This window comes from Rhinoraja longicauda, chromosome 11 (genome assembly GCF_053455715.1).
Source record: "Rhinoraja longicauda isolate Sanriku21f chromosome 11, sRhiLon1.1, whole genome shotgun sequence".
NCBI classification, from domain to species: domain Eukaryota; kingdom Metazoa; phylum Chordata; class Chondrichthyes; order Rajiformes; family Arhynchobatidae; genus Rhinoraja; species Rhinoraja longicauda.
Window position 1 is genome coordinate 39,348,674 of NC_135963.1, and position 14,030 is coordinate 39,362,703.

At 39.5% G+C, this 14,030-nt stretch overlaps 1 protein-coding gene across 2 annotated transcripts in view; it reads left to right on the plus strand.

The window, feature by feature from the left end:
• Positions 1–577: 577 nt before the first annotated feature.
• Positions 578–14,030, plus strand: part of fam20b (FAM20B glycosaminoglycan xylosylkinase) — an 89,628-nt gene continuing 76,175 nt past the window's right edge. The window contains exon 1 of one of the 2 annotated variants that reach the window (XM_078407424.1): positions 578–595. The gene's annotated coding sequence lies outside the window, so the exon portion shown is untranslated. Of the gene's footprint in view, positions 596–12,788; positions 12,807–14,030 lie in introns of those variants that run through there. The other variant, XM_078407425.1, reaches the window with a different exon arrangement.

Consider the following 14,030-nt stretch of genomic DNA (forward strand, 5'->3'; position numbering starts at 1 on the left):
ATGGCAACCCATTACTTACTAATTGACACTCTGGAGCTAACCTCTATAGGGCTACTCTGTTTTTTGTTAGTTAATGTATCCACTGCCCATGTTGATATACAGTACTACCCCAATCCCATGCCTTCTTCTGGCAAAGTCAAAGTCTAGTTTATTATCACATGCACAAGTACAGTGAGGTAGAGGTACAATGACAATCTTATTTACAACAGCAACACAGGCACATAGACTCTACATGCAGCAACAAATTATATTTAAATTATACATAAATTACACCAATTCTACAAAACAGACTGAGCAAAACATGCTATTTGTACAAAAAATACATAATTAAAAAACAAGTCCATGGTAGTGCAAGAAGTGGTTTGCAATATTTTATTGTTGAAGTTGGATTAGGATTGTGCAGGTCAATCCAAGAACCTGCTAATTGTAGGAATGTTTCTGAACCTGATTGTTTGTAATTTCAGACATTTGTACCTCCTGCCTGATGGTAGCCACATGAAGAGGGCATGACCCAAATGGTGGAGATCCTTGATGATAGATGCCGCCTTCTTGAGGAAGTGCCTTTTGTAAATGGTTTTGATGGTGGGCTGTGACTGTAAGTGATTTTAAGATCGCTCATGTACATAAATGGCTTAAAAGCCCATTTGTTACTGCAGTACTACTAGCTACAGATTCCAGCTTTAAAAGGTACTAGACCAATTGGACCCATTAGGCCCAAACCTCTCCTGCATTGGTGCAGTACCCACCCCCCCCCTCCACTTTCCCGCCCCCCCCCCCCCCCCCCCCCCTTGCGCTAGCGTGTAGTTTTGGCTGTGGTTCAGGAACAAACAAACAACCAAACACGAGTTTTAGTATATAGATGTGTATAGACGAATGTTCTCCTGCATGCTGCCTGAAAAATGTCGCCTCTCTCCGGTACCTTTATTTTCATGTGATAACCTTTTATGTGTTACTTTATCAAATAAACTAAATCTATTGCTTCCCCTTTATCTATCTTGTTTGATACATTCTCACAGATTTCCAGAACATTTTCCAAACAAGATTTCACTTTCATAAAACTTTGTCGATTCTGTTTTTTTAAACACCTGCTATAAACCCTTTGGTCAATTTCAGCATTTTTCAACTGTCTGGGCCTATAGTTTCCCATTTTAATTTTCCATGGATACATATATGGGTGTTATGACATTTGGAGAACTATTATTAATAGTCATTTATTTATATACAAACACGTGCACCAGTTTTGTCCCACATGTCGTACACGTTGGTAGGTTAATTAACCATTGTAAATTGCTCCTAGTATGTAGGTGAGTTGTAGAATTTGGATGTAGTTAATGGGTTAATATAGTTACCCTGGGTAAAAAACTATGCATTCACCCTATCTCTGCATTGTGTGCATTCACCATATCTATTCCCCCCATGATTTTATACACCTCTGTAAGATCACCATTCAGCCTCTTTGTGCTTCAAGGAATAAAATCTTAGCCTGTCCAACTTCTCCCTATAATTCAGGCCCTCGGGTGCTGGCAACATCCTTGTAAATCTTCTCTTAACTCTTGTCAGCTTAATGATGTTCTTCCTATAGCAAATTGACCAAAACTGAACACAATATTCGAAATGTGGCTAACATCTTGTACAACTGTAATGTAACGCCACAACTTCTATAACTCAGTACCCTGATTGGTGAAGACCAATATGCCAAACGTCTTCTTTACCATCCTAGCTGTGACGCCACTTTCAGGGAGTTATGTACTTATACCCCTACATCCTTCTGCTCTGAAATTATGCTTTCCAACGGAAGACATGTTAGCAGTCAGAAGTGCTTGATTCTCTTCGCCAGTCTCCTCTGCAGGCATAATGCCAAGGGTTGACAGTAGCAGCTACTGCTCCCAGGATGGTACCCGGGTGCTTAGCCTACTGGAAAATACCCATCAACAGCACAAAATTGAAAATGAGTTGACACAGGCTCTCCTGCATGCAACCAATAATTACTTATATTCTTAGGGTTCTGAACTAGTAGAAATTCCTGGTGGTGGTATAGCATTTGCCTGCATTTGGACCATAGCCCTCTAAACCATTCCTATTTATATATCTGTCCAAATGTCTTTTAAAAGTCGTAATTGTATTTGCTTCTACAGCCTCCTGTGGCACCTCATTCCATATATTCACGAACGTCTGATTGTTAATGTTGCCCTTGAGATCCTTCTTAAATCTCTCTTCTCTCACCATAAGCCTAGGCTCTCTAGACTTAGAATTCTCTATCATGAGAAAAATATTGTTCACTTTAGCCAAGCGCATTAAATCTCTCTGCCCCCCTCTCTTCGCTATGCCGCCCCAACAGTGCACACCCAATGCACCCCTATCCTGCCCCCCCTTACCGCACCCTTTTGTTTCCTTTTCATCTCAAGCCTTTTTTCCACCCATCTGCAAATCAAACCCCCAGCCCTGTATCCACTTACCAGGTTTTGTCCCACACCCACTTCAATAATCCATGACCTCTAGTGATGCTGCTTGATTTGTTGAGGTACACCAGCATTTTGTGTTTTATTTTGTAAACCAGCATCTGCAATTCCTTGTGTTCTCCTTATGATCTTACACATCTCAATAAAGGCATCCTTCAGCCTCCTATGCTCCAAAGAAGGAAGTCCCAGCCTATCCAACCTTTTCCTATAACTCAGCCTGCATGCCCAGGTAACACCCTGGTCAATCTCTCTGCACCTTTTACAACAATGACAATCGTCCGAAAGCATTGTGACCAATACTGCACACAGTACTCCTAGTCTCATCAACAACTGGTACAGCTGCATCATGATGTCCCAACTTTTGTACTTAATGCCCTCCTCAAAGAAGGCAAACATGCCAAAAGCCTTCGTCACCACACTGACCACCTGACCTGCCACTTTCAGAGAACCATGCATCTGTACTCCCAAACAGCTCTGTTCTGCTACACGCATGGAACTCTACCTTATCCCGTGTAAGTCTTGCCTTGGTTTGACATACCAAAGTGCAATACCTCACACTCATCAGGAATCAATTCCATTTCATTGCCTACTTTGTTCCCGTTGTAAACTTCGATATCCTTCCTCACTGTGCACTATGCCGCTAATATTGGTGTCAACTACATAAAAGTAAAGGAGTTTTTCAGAGGTGGTAGTGGCATTGTTTACTCATTAGGTTTAAGTCATTATGAAGATGTATTAAATGAAGCTGCAGTAGAAAAGGAAAGTAATGGAAGGGTCATGTCAGGTCAATCTCAAGCAATAATTCTGAACCATAACAGTGTGCAGTTACATAAATCAGAAAGCAAGTCTCTATTGCTTTTACTCTCTTCCTTGGTCCAGGATGTATATTTTCAAAGTACTAAATTTTAACAGCATGTGTTCTGAGGCTTGTTCAATGAAAATAATGAGACAGCTGGTTAAATTTGCCCAGAAAATTTGCCCTGGAGAAAGGGCATTGTGTGTTTACTTAGATCACTGCTCCTTCATTTTACCGCATGACCAGATACGGTACATAACTGTCAGAAGTTGATAAACTCTTTGGGTTCACATCCACCTAACCATGGCATGGTGATTACAATTGAGGGTTTCAAGAGTTGAGGGAGAAAAAAACTTTCTGCTGTAGATAAGTAACTTTTTAATGTTTTCCATTCCACAAATATTAGCTAATATTATGAATACAGCTGCTGGGTTACAATCACAGGGCAGAGAGATGGGACACCACATCCCACTCTGGTACTGACTGATTTAATTCCATCTGTTGATTCACTCAGTGTAATGCATTTTGTCCTTGAAACAAGAAAAAATCTGACCTTGCAATAACACTTGAAAACACATAAAAAAGTTAGTCATTCGGAACAATTCTCAGAATCCTCATTGTCCCAGGAAATTTATTCACCGTGGAGCTGAGCAGCACATATGACAAAAAATATATTAAAAATTATATTGAGAGAATTATATAACCAGCCCTGGAACCACTGGGTTATGGATATGGTGATGGGCACGGGTGCGGAGTGAGAAACCAGCCAAGGTTTCCACTCATGAATATGATCCAGTAATTGGAGTTCGGCAAGGTTCATGAAGTGAAGTATGTTCATTAGGTGAGGTATGTGTGGTCAGCCAACACAATTCTGGAGCCATATCCTCGTAAAAAAAATCAGCTTCTTTCCAGCAAAATTATTATGCCGAGAACAGATTACTTGGATGACTTCTGATTGTGATGATGAGATCGTATCATTTAACTAATCCACCTGTAATTATTCTGGCAGAAAGTTATACAAAATATTTGAAGTGAAGGAAGTGGTACATACTTCAATCAACAATGGGGATTTATTTCAAAATACTTAAACTGGCTGCCATTCATGATTCTTTCAAACTAAGTCTAAACTTCCATAAACTGGAAAAATGTCAATACAAAGGGCCAGAATGGACTCAACTTTTGTAAAACAAGTGTTAGTGCGGCTCTGTTCACTGCTTTGCATAATCTTAACCTCCACACCAGTGCATTGCAGTATTGATGTGCAGACTGCATTAGAAGTAAGATGGCAATGCCAATACCAAATCATCTGATTTCCCGATCTACTGCTGGACTCAACACCCTCCAGTGGTGGAGCTTGTGTCCTACAATGATGAGAAAATACATTTCATAACTGACAGTCAGCTTAATCTAGCAACGACTGGCAAATCTATTGCAATACTATTCAATAGAGCTGTAAAACGCCCATCAAGCCAGGCAGTTGAAGTGGTTTCTTCTGCTTGCAGATGATCCGCTGCACTGAATGGCCTTAAATCCTAATGGCGGAAAATCTTGGAAAGCTCAGCAGATTAGCAACATGATCTTGAGCTCAGTTACAGCCTAGAGGTCAACAAAGTTTACTGAAGCCTTAGGGATTGTACAGAGGTATGGAAATGTCAGACATGTGTTGGTCAAACACTATCTGAACCATTATTTTGGTTGTCGCACTTCCTTCCCGTGTAATAATTTTCTTCCAATTTCATTTGAGTCATTATTTTTTTTCTCCTTGCATAATCCCAACCTACATAGACTTGTTGCCTGACTAATGGTTGAATTATTGGTTTAGTATGGCCACCACCAGTTTTATTCCAGCTATTATAGTTGAGATATTTGAATATGGAAGAGAAGATGGAAGAAGGTAGAATGGGACAAGGGGAATTCTATCCCCCTTTGGAAGGCAAGGCAGCTTGGTGTTATATTTAAAAGCCAAACCGAAAGCTGCATCTTGCTACTTTGGTATTGAGAGAGGCTGCATTTATATTTCCTGTCATCAAAAGGAATCAGGCTGATTTCTCGAGAACATGTGCATGCTTCTGAGATTATATACTATCTCATCAAAAACCTCGATATCCCTGTTTGCTCTGGATTTTTCTTAAACTGTAGTAGCTCATGCATTATTCTGTACATAAGGAATACAATTGCCAGGTAGTTATATCATCTCAGTCGTTGGTTAGATTTCTGCATAATCTTACCAAGAGAACATGTGATATTATAAATAGGATTAAGAACATATTCAGCAGTAGGCTCTCAACTTTTCTATTCCTGGTTTCTCTGAAACATTTAAGCCAGTGGGTATTTTTTTCGGTTGAACATCTGGAGTATTTTCTTTTATGAAAATATTAGTTTTGATATAAGACCACTTCAAAATTGGCTGCAGTTAATACACATTTTCTTAAATTGTTGGCAAGCAAGCAGTGAGTTTAGCATTTTATATCAAAGATTTCTGGAATTTAAAAAAACCCTAATGTTTCAGTTATTCCAGTTTTGTTAATATTGATGTTTAATAATCCAATCAGAAAAGAATACCAAAATGGTAAAAAAAAATTAAAAACTAATTTAATTGGGTAACTTTGCCAATTCTGAGAAATTTGACTTAGCCTACTGATTTTTTTTAACATGATCCAGAAATGTCCTCAAGGAATTTTCCCAACTGATGTAACTCTGGTGGAAGATCAGCGGAAACTCTGGATCCATGTGTAAATGAGGCTTTGGCCAATTACAACAAGCAACTGAAGGAGGAATTCAAAATTTATGTCTCAATAGTTGGTGGAGAATTTATGGAACAATAAACCATTACATGGAAAGGTAAATTTTGCTTGCTGAACAGTAACAAAAAATCTTGATCCTATTGTAAGATTAAAACATGGATGTTCGTCCAGTTCTAAATTCATAATGGCATTTTCCTTCAGCTATATATTCCTGGGCCAATATATAGATAGTCTGCTAAAAAGACATAGCATGTGTGAAGAGGCACTGATGTGACGTGCAGTTACAGGTTTGTCAGGCAATATGCTGTATGAGTGAAATTACTGATTATTCTGGATTTCCTGAGCAGCAAATGGATGAATACAGCCAGTAGTGTGCTGAAGTTTCCATTTACATGGAGAGACTGCATTGTTAAAATTAACATTGGTCCTAGGAAAGGTGACTGGAAGGCTGGATAATACCTATTATTAGCTTCAAGCCACAGAGTCATAGTCCACCAAGTCCACACAGATCCATCAAATACCCATTTATATTAATTCTGTTATTCTTCCTGTATTCTCATCAATTCTACTTGATTGTTCCCCTCGTCTACACAACATTACAGTGGCAAATTTACCTACCAACCAGTATGATTTTGGGACCCACATGGTCACAGGGAGAAAGTACATACTCCAGACAGGGAGCACCAAACATCAGTATTGAACCCACATAACTGGAGATGCTATAGTTCTACTTGCTGCACCACTAGGCCACCATTTGCATCATGTTACTGGTCAGATTGCAAACCAAAAATGAGAAAAGTCTTCTATCTGCACTTGTCTTTTCATCAGCAGTGTAAAGAGTTAAATTTGTATCATGCCTGATTGCAGACATTCTTAGCAGTACAACTCTGTGTGCTCTGATGTTAGTTTTGCTTGCACAACATTGAAATCCTCAAGGGGCAAGAATCTGAAGTGACCACATTTACTAGCCTAACAACTTGGCTATTAATATATATTGTTTCTATATGTGAAAGGTATGGGATTTATCCACATTTGAAATGGCAGATCCTAAGACTGGGTAGCAACTTTGACAGCTGCTTCCATGTAGTTTGAAAGGAAGATATTTTTTTCAATAGCTGAGCTCTCTGGGGTTGTCAGCTTCAGGGGTTGAAGTGTCACTTGAATGGGTAATTTTTCAAATTGTACATGTGGAATTTTCAACCGGCAGTCAATTCATTAGTCTTCTTTTCGGAAAAGAGAATTCATAGCTCAGCTTAGTACAATATATTCAGTGAGAACTGATATATAACATAAAGGTTCTGTGTTAAATACTTGTTTCATACTATTGTATAATTAAACACTGTGCAATAAATAATGTATTCTTGCACATGGGGAATGTAAAATCAATTCACTGGAGTGATCAGCAATTATGAATAGAAGAGAATATCTAATGTAAAAGATCCTAAACTGTGGAAACTAACACATCTGAAACTATTCTGAAATGGGTACCATGATCTCAACAGTGCAAGTTTTGATATAAAATTCAATTTATTTCTCAAAATTTGGTAGTACAGAGCACTTGGTGTTAAATTATTCTCTAGATTCATTTCCTCTGATTTCCTCCTACTGCTAGTTTATTAATTGGTGACAGTGCTGTTTTATGATTTATTATTTTCCATTGAGTAATTCAGATGAAAGATTAGAAGCCAAAAGAGATGTTTTTGCTAAATTAGCAAATCAAGAAAGATATTTTTACCAAATTGAAAATCAGTTATGTTAAAACAACAATGAAGATTCCAAATTATGATATCATGTTGATTAACAGAATATTGTTCCCAATAGAGGCATTTTCTTCATTGCAGGTTAATGAATGGTATTTGCCCTGGTGGGAGGGGAGGTCGGTATGAGATATTGTCCTAAGTTATCAATTCCTTAAATTCTCTTATTTCTTTGGTTCCACAATGATTGACTAAATGCATCCTTTGTTTCATATCCACTATCAAACATTATCACATTTTAAGTTTTTGGTTATCATGCATTTAAGCAATTCTGATGAAAGACTTGAAGTGTTTCTCTTTCTCTATGCTGTCCATTCCACTGAATATTTACAGCATATTATTTTATTCAGATTTCCACATCTGCAGTTTCTAACTTTGTAATTTTTTAAGCAAGACTACCTCAATGACCAAAAATGTAAACAATGTTTCTCTTTCTACAAATGCTACGAGCTGTTGAGTATGTCCAGTATTTTAGGTTCATTAAGCTCTTATAATGTTATCTGAGCTGAATGGAAGACTCAAAGCATTATGTCTGGTTTTAACTTTTATTTATGGTTTTAGCAGAGTTATTAATTTGATCACAATTGTCGAATACAGAAGCAAAACTTCACAATAATAGAACATAAACATGTGGCAGTAAATAAACAGGAAATTTCAGAACTAATGCAGCAAGGATTCTTTTCTCCCGCAGCTTGAACTTCGCAGATTGCTTTTTACCAGCTGAACAAACTGCTCTGTATAATAAGAATAATGTTAAATAATTAAAGTGTGCTTCAAACCATTCACAGTCAGGAATGTTCCAAATGACAGCTATACAAGCAGACTATGTGACTTCGACAGTAAATATAGCTTGGAGGAACAAATTCATAAAGTGAAGGGATGACATCCATTGAAAATGCTGATGAATGTTTGCAATGATAGGGAGTCGGCAGGGTGGTGGTGGGGGGGGTGGGGGGGGGGGGGGGGAGGGGAGGTTGAAGTCAAGCCCATTGCCCAATTAGATTTGTCATTTAACTGTGTTGAAGAACAACACTTTAGAAAGAAAAGACAAGTATCTGATGATAGGACATAAACTTCAAACATTAAACTGTTTCTCTCTTCAAACTGCTGCCCAAACTGGTGTGAACTTTCCACATTTCCTTTTTACATTTCAGCTACTTGTGAGTTTTTTAATGGAAGTTAGCCATGATTATACAGTGGAAGTATATGGATGGCTAGACATTCTTTGAGTTCTCATGAATCAATTTGTTAAGCTGTTCCAAAAATGATTTTTTTAAAAGTAGATTCCAAGAGTAGGACTCTTTTAAAATTAATTTATGGTGTGGAGGCATTGCTAGCGAGGCTAATATTTATTGCCAATATCTAATAAACATTTTAAAATAACTTCTATTCTCACTTCCCTGTGAATTTTAAGGAATTTCATGTTCTTCAGGTGCAGTTACAAATTTATAATTTTGTTTTATGTATTCCTTCAGCTACAGCAGTGTAGGCCAGTCGCCTAAATTGATTGCAATGTTGCAACTATCCTGCCCGACAACCACTTATATAATGACACATGATCTGAACAAGAGGTTTTTTCTTTCACTCATTTTAGCTTATTCATTTTTTTTCAAAAGGGAACTTAGAAATCATCTGGCAAAACAAGGACTGGTGCAAATTATAAAACAGTTTTATTTCATACTAAATGAACATATGCAGAACATCAATATAATTCAATCAAACAATTGATCATACAATAATATGAAATAACGAATTCTTCATGCTTCTGTTAATCAGAGGGGGCTGACTTGCTGGACTTAAAGTTATTTTGAGTATTCCTCCTGCAAAGTTTGGACCCTGACAAAAGCTTTGCCTAACAACTTTTATTTTAAAGGGACATTATTGGTCTGGTCCTGTAACTTTGCTTTAACTCATTCTCAGCGCAGGTTTTAACAACTTGAGGGCAATGAAAGAAGTTTTGTTATATCTAAACCCGGTCTTCCAAAACCATAGGCGATAGTGGCAGATTAACACTTTTTTTGCAGTCTGAAAAAATGATTCCAGAGTCTAGTCCATCAGCAATTCAGTGCCTTTTCAACCCTTTAACTCTTTTTCCTCCTAATTTTTCTCTGTCGAAGCGGATTTCTATTTCGCATGTTGCTGGAGTCAATCCAAGTCATATATGAAAAATGACAAACATACAACTCTCCAGGAATCTGTGTGTTTCCAAACTTCTAACTGATCAATTATCAGCAAATTGGGATAGTAGATAAAATGAATTGTATAGAAACTTTAGACTTCCTTGTAAATTCTCAATGTAGCTGAGCAGATTTGTTTATCAGCAAGGATGTTGCAGCTCTCCAAAGAAATAATAAGAAATATTTGTTGTCCCTGAGGATTCCCATCCATTGATTATCCAAGTGATATATAATCCGAGCTGTTGGATAAAAAAGAGTTGTGGAGTAAAATGTCTCCCTGGTTCGAACAGATAGAAAGCCAGTATTTCCATCCATCCAGGAGCACTTTTCAGGTTATAGAGCATGTAACTACATAAACACCATTCTCTCATGTACCTGTGCCTGCATTGCCTTTCACTGTATGGAAATCACTGATCATACAGGGCTGTGTCAGTAACAGTTCTGTTTTAGCAACATGTTGCCATCCTTCTTCAGTCAGGTTTTTAAAAGATGCATTAGGAAAAATGTGGGTTATTCTAGGTCAGTAAGATTGGTTTGTACATATTCCAGGAGATTTTTTCACATGACTGCCAACCGCCCTAATGCTCTTTTCCTGGCATCTTGACCTTTTCAGTGCCAACCTTACCAAGACAGTTGGAAAACAAAATCTTTGGTTTCCGCTTGTCTGATTCTTGACTATCCCTCTAGTCAATATTTTCATAATTTGTGATCAAATAGAATGGGAAAGAAAACATTCCAATCCTCATTTGAATGATGTGCAGGTAAGAATTATTTTATTTATCTTAATGTCTTAAAATATTTGTTAGTAATTGCATTTTAACATGCTTTTAATATTTTTTGTGTTTGTTTTAAATATATATTTTATTTATTTTTAGATTATTTTAATCTATTTGGATCATTTGCAAACAACTTAATCTGAGACTTTCAAATACTGTTAAATCCTTTGACACCAGACAAACTGGTGAAGGCTGTCAGGGCATTCTGGGGGCAAGGACTCATGAACGCTCACTGCTCAGAGCACGGCCTGCATCACTGGCAGCTTATCAGATGAGGGGGCTGGGTGAGCTTGCTCCACACCACTTCCAAACCAATACAGGATTTACAAATGGCTAGTGTTATTGGGAAAATATTTTGTTAAATAAATATTTGTATATTATATACCCAGAAAGTGACATGCTATTCATTATGATGGAAAATAACTTTGTATTTTAAGGATGCACACACTAAAGAGTCAGTGATGTTCAAGCGAAAATCCGTAAATTGAGAAATTCCTGTAATTGCAGTTGGATGAAGAATGCAGTTAGCAAGCCTAAGAAGTGGGCCAGATCCAGGACAATAGGGCCCATTTGATAATCAGTATAATATAAAGAAATCAGAAGACAAGCAGCAAACAATACAAAAAATGCCAAATTACTGAGCTAAGAGAGATTGAAGAATGGGTTTAATGCAGACCATGTCCCTGTTGCTTTTGCGTAGGCAACATACCATTCCAGCTAACTTACTGCTGTTTGCCAGACCGATTTTTTTTGCCTGATTAGCACCATGTTTCCCTACATAAATCTGCTGTAGTTCAAATATTTGTTTATACTGAGCCCGATATTTTATTTATAATAGGGTAGAAGAAAATTGAACTGTACTTCATCTGGAAATATCTGAAACATTCTGTCAATTAATCTGAGAAATAATAGATGATCTTATTTATTATCATTGTATTAATCTCATTGTATTATTTCATTTTGCAAGTGTGCGGCACTGTGGTGCAGCAGTAGAGTTATCATATATCATATATCATATCATATATATACAGCCGGAAACAGGCCTTTTCGGCCCACCAAGTCCGTGCCGCCCAGCGATCCCCGTACATTAACACCATCCTACACCCACTAGGGACAATTTTTACATTTACCCAGCCAATTAACCTACATACCTGTACGTCTTTGGAGTGTGGGAGGAAACCGAAGATCTCGGAGAAAACCCACGCAGGTCACGGGGAGAACGTACAAACTCCTTACAGTGCAGCACCCGTAGTCAGGATCGAACCTGAGTCTCCGGCGCTGCATTCGCTGTAAAGCAGCAACTCTACCGCTGCGCTACCGTGCCGCCCTATGTGTATGTGTGTGTATGGAGTTTGTGCGTTCTCCCCATGACCGCGTGGGTTTTCTTCGATGACTTCGGTTTCCTCCCACACTCCAAAGACGTACAGGTTTGTAACTTAATTGGCTTGGTATAAGTGTAAATTGTCTCAATTTGTACAGGATGTGCACAGGATAGTGTTACAGGATAGTGTTAATTTGCAGAGATCGCTGCTCGGTGAAGATTCGGTGGGCCCAAGGGCCTGTTTCCGCGATGTATCTCTAAACTAAACTATTCAATTATTTTCTTTATTTTAGTCTGCTTTTAATCAGGAGACACCATCTTCATTCCTCAAAGAGACCAAGGCACATCTTTCAGGCACATATGCAGTATGTATGTTCCTTTGTAAATGTCATAGTAGTGATGCCTACTTGAGGATGCTGCCTAAGAGTAAAAATAAAGATTGGAATTTTTTGCAGGTTTTTAAATGTCATAATGTTGTATAATATAAGAGCAATATATTTTGTATCCTAAAAGAAAATGATATTTAGCTCATTTTATATTTTTATTGCATTATTCAAGAATTATTTCCTTTTCAGCTGATCAGAAATTGTATATATTGGAAATGTCCTTTGTCTGTGCAATTAATAAGCAGTGGTGGAGGTGCAAGGCATTCATCTTCCTGAGCCAATCTGTCTTCATCAATGTGACCGCCTGCGGTACTACCGTGTGAATATGTAGGAGCACAAACTTGGCTCTGATAAGTAGCGAAATAGCTTGCCCTGGCACTGCCAGCTTTTGTGAGTATAATGACTGAGATATTGACCACCTGCAACAAATTAACAGGTAGATATCTATTACAACTAAAGTTGTCCATTTTGCCATCGATTTAGGTTTTAGTTTATTACTAGACTGAGGTGGACCCGTTGGTTCCAAATCTCTCCTGCGGGCCTCTCCTGGGGCAACCCTCCCTAACTGACGATCCTGTGGGCCCAGCAACCCCCTCCAACTGACGAAGCCCGTTGCCAGGCGGAGAGTGTCCCCCGGGGCCGTGGGCGGTTGAGGGGGGACAGGGAAGGGGAGAGGGAGCCACTCACCTCTGCCCCGTGCTACCAGTGCTGTAGCCAGAGCGATCCGTGGACCCAAAGCCTCTCCTGTATTGGCTTAGCACCCTCCCCTCTCCCTCTTCCACTCCCCCCCACTCCATCCCCCCTCCCCCCCCCCCCTCACCCACTCCATCCCCCCTCCCCCCCCTCACCCACTCCATCCCCCCTCAACGCCTCTTATCCCCCCTCCTCCCCTCCACTCACTCCATCCCCCCCTCAACCCTCCTTAAAACTCCCCCAAACCTATCCTGCATTGGTCGAGCACCCTCCCCTCCCCCACTTCCCCTCGCCTCCTCTCCACCCCCACTCCCCTTCCCCCCACTCACCCACTCCACCCCCTTCCCCCACCCACTCGTTTGTTTGTTTGTTCCTGAACTACAGCCAAAACGGTACAGAATTGCGCAACAATTTTAGGCCCACCTTACTCACCATCGTCCCTTTGTTGTTAATGGAAGAAGTTTCATTGAAAACAGAGTTATATATTTAAAGTTACTCACATTTTAACGTTTAAATCTATCTCCTAGGGAGGGAGGGGGAGGAACGGGGGGGGGGGGGGGGGGAGGAGGGAGGATAAGGGGAGTTGGGGGTGGAGTGGGAGAGGGGGGAGGTGGAGGGGGGCATAGAGGTGGAGGAGGGAGGGAGGGGGATGGGGGAGAGGGAGGGGAGGGGTGGAGAGGGTGCTGCACCAATGCAGGAGAGGTTTGGGCTCAACGGGTCCACTTGATCTAGTAATGAGATAAAATCTGCGACTGAAGAGAAAGATGCACTTTGCAGAAGTAGCCACTGGATGGCTCCCTTGCCCAATTCCCAAAGCCCAGGTGAGATCTGATGTTTTCATTCCCAAAGATTTCCAGTAGGGAAAAGGTATCACTGCTTGAGATAGGCAGTACCTGTGGAAAGAAAAACTGAGTTAGGATT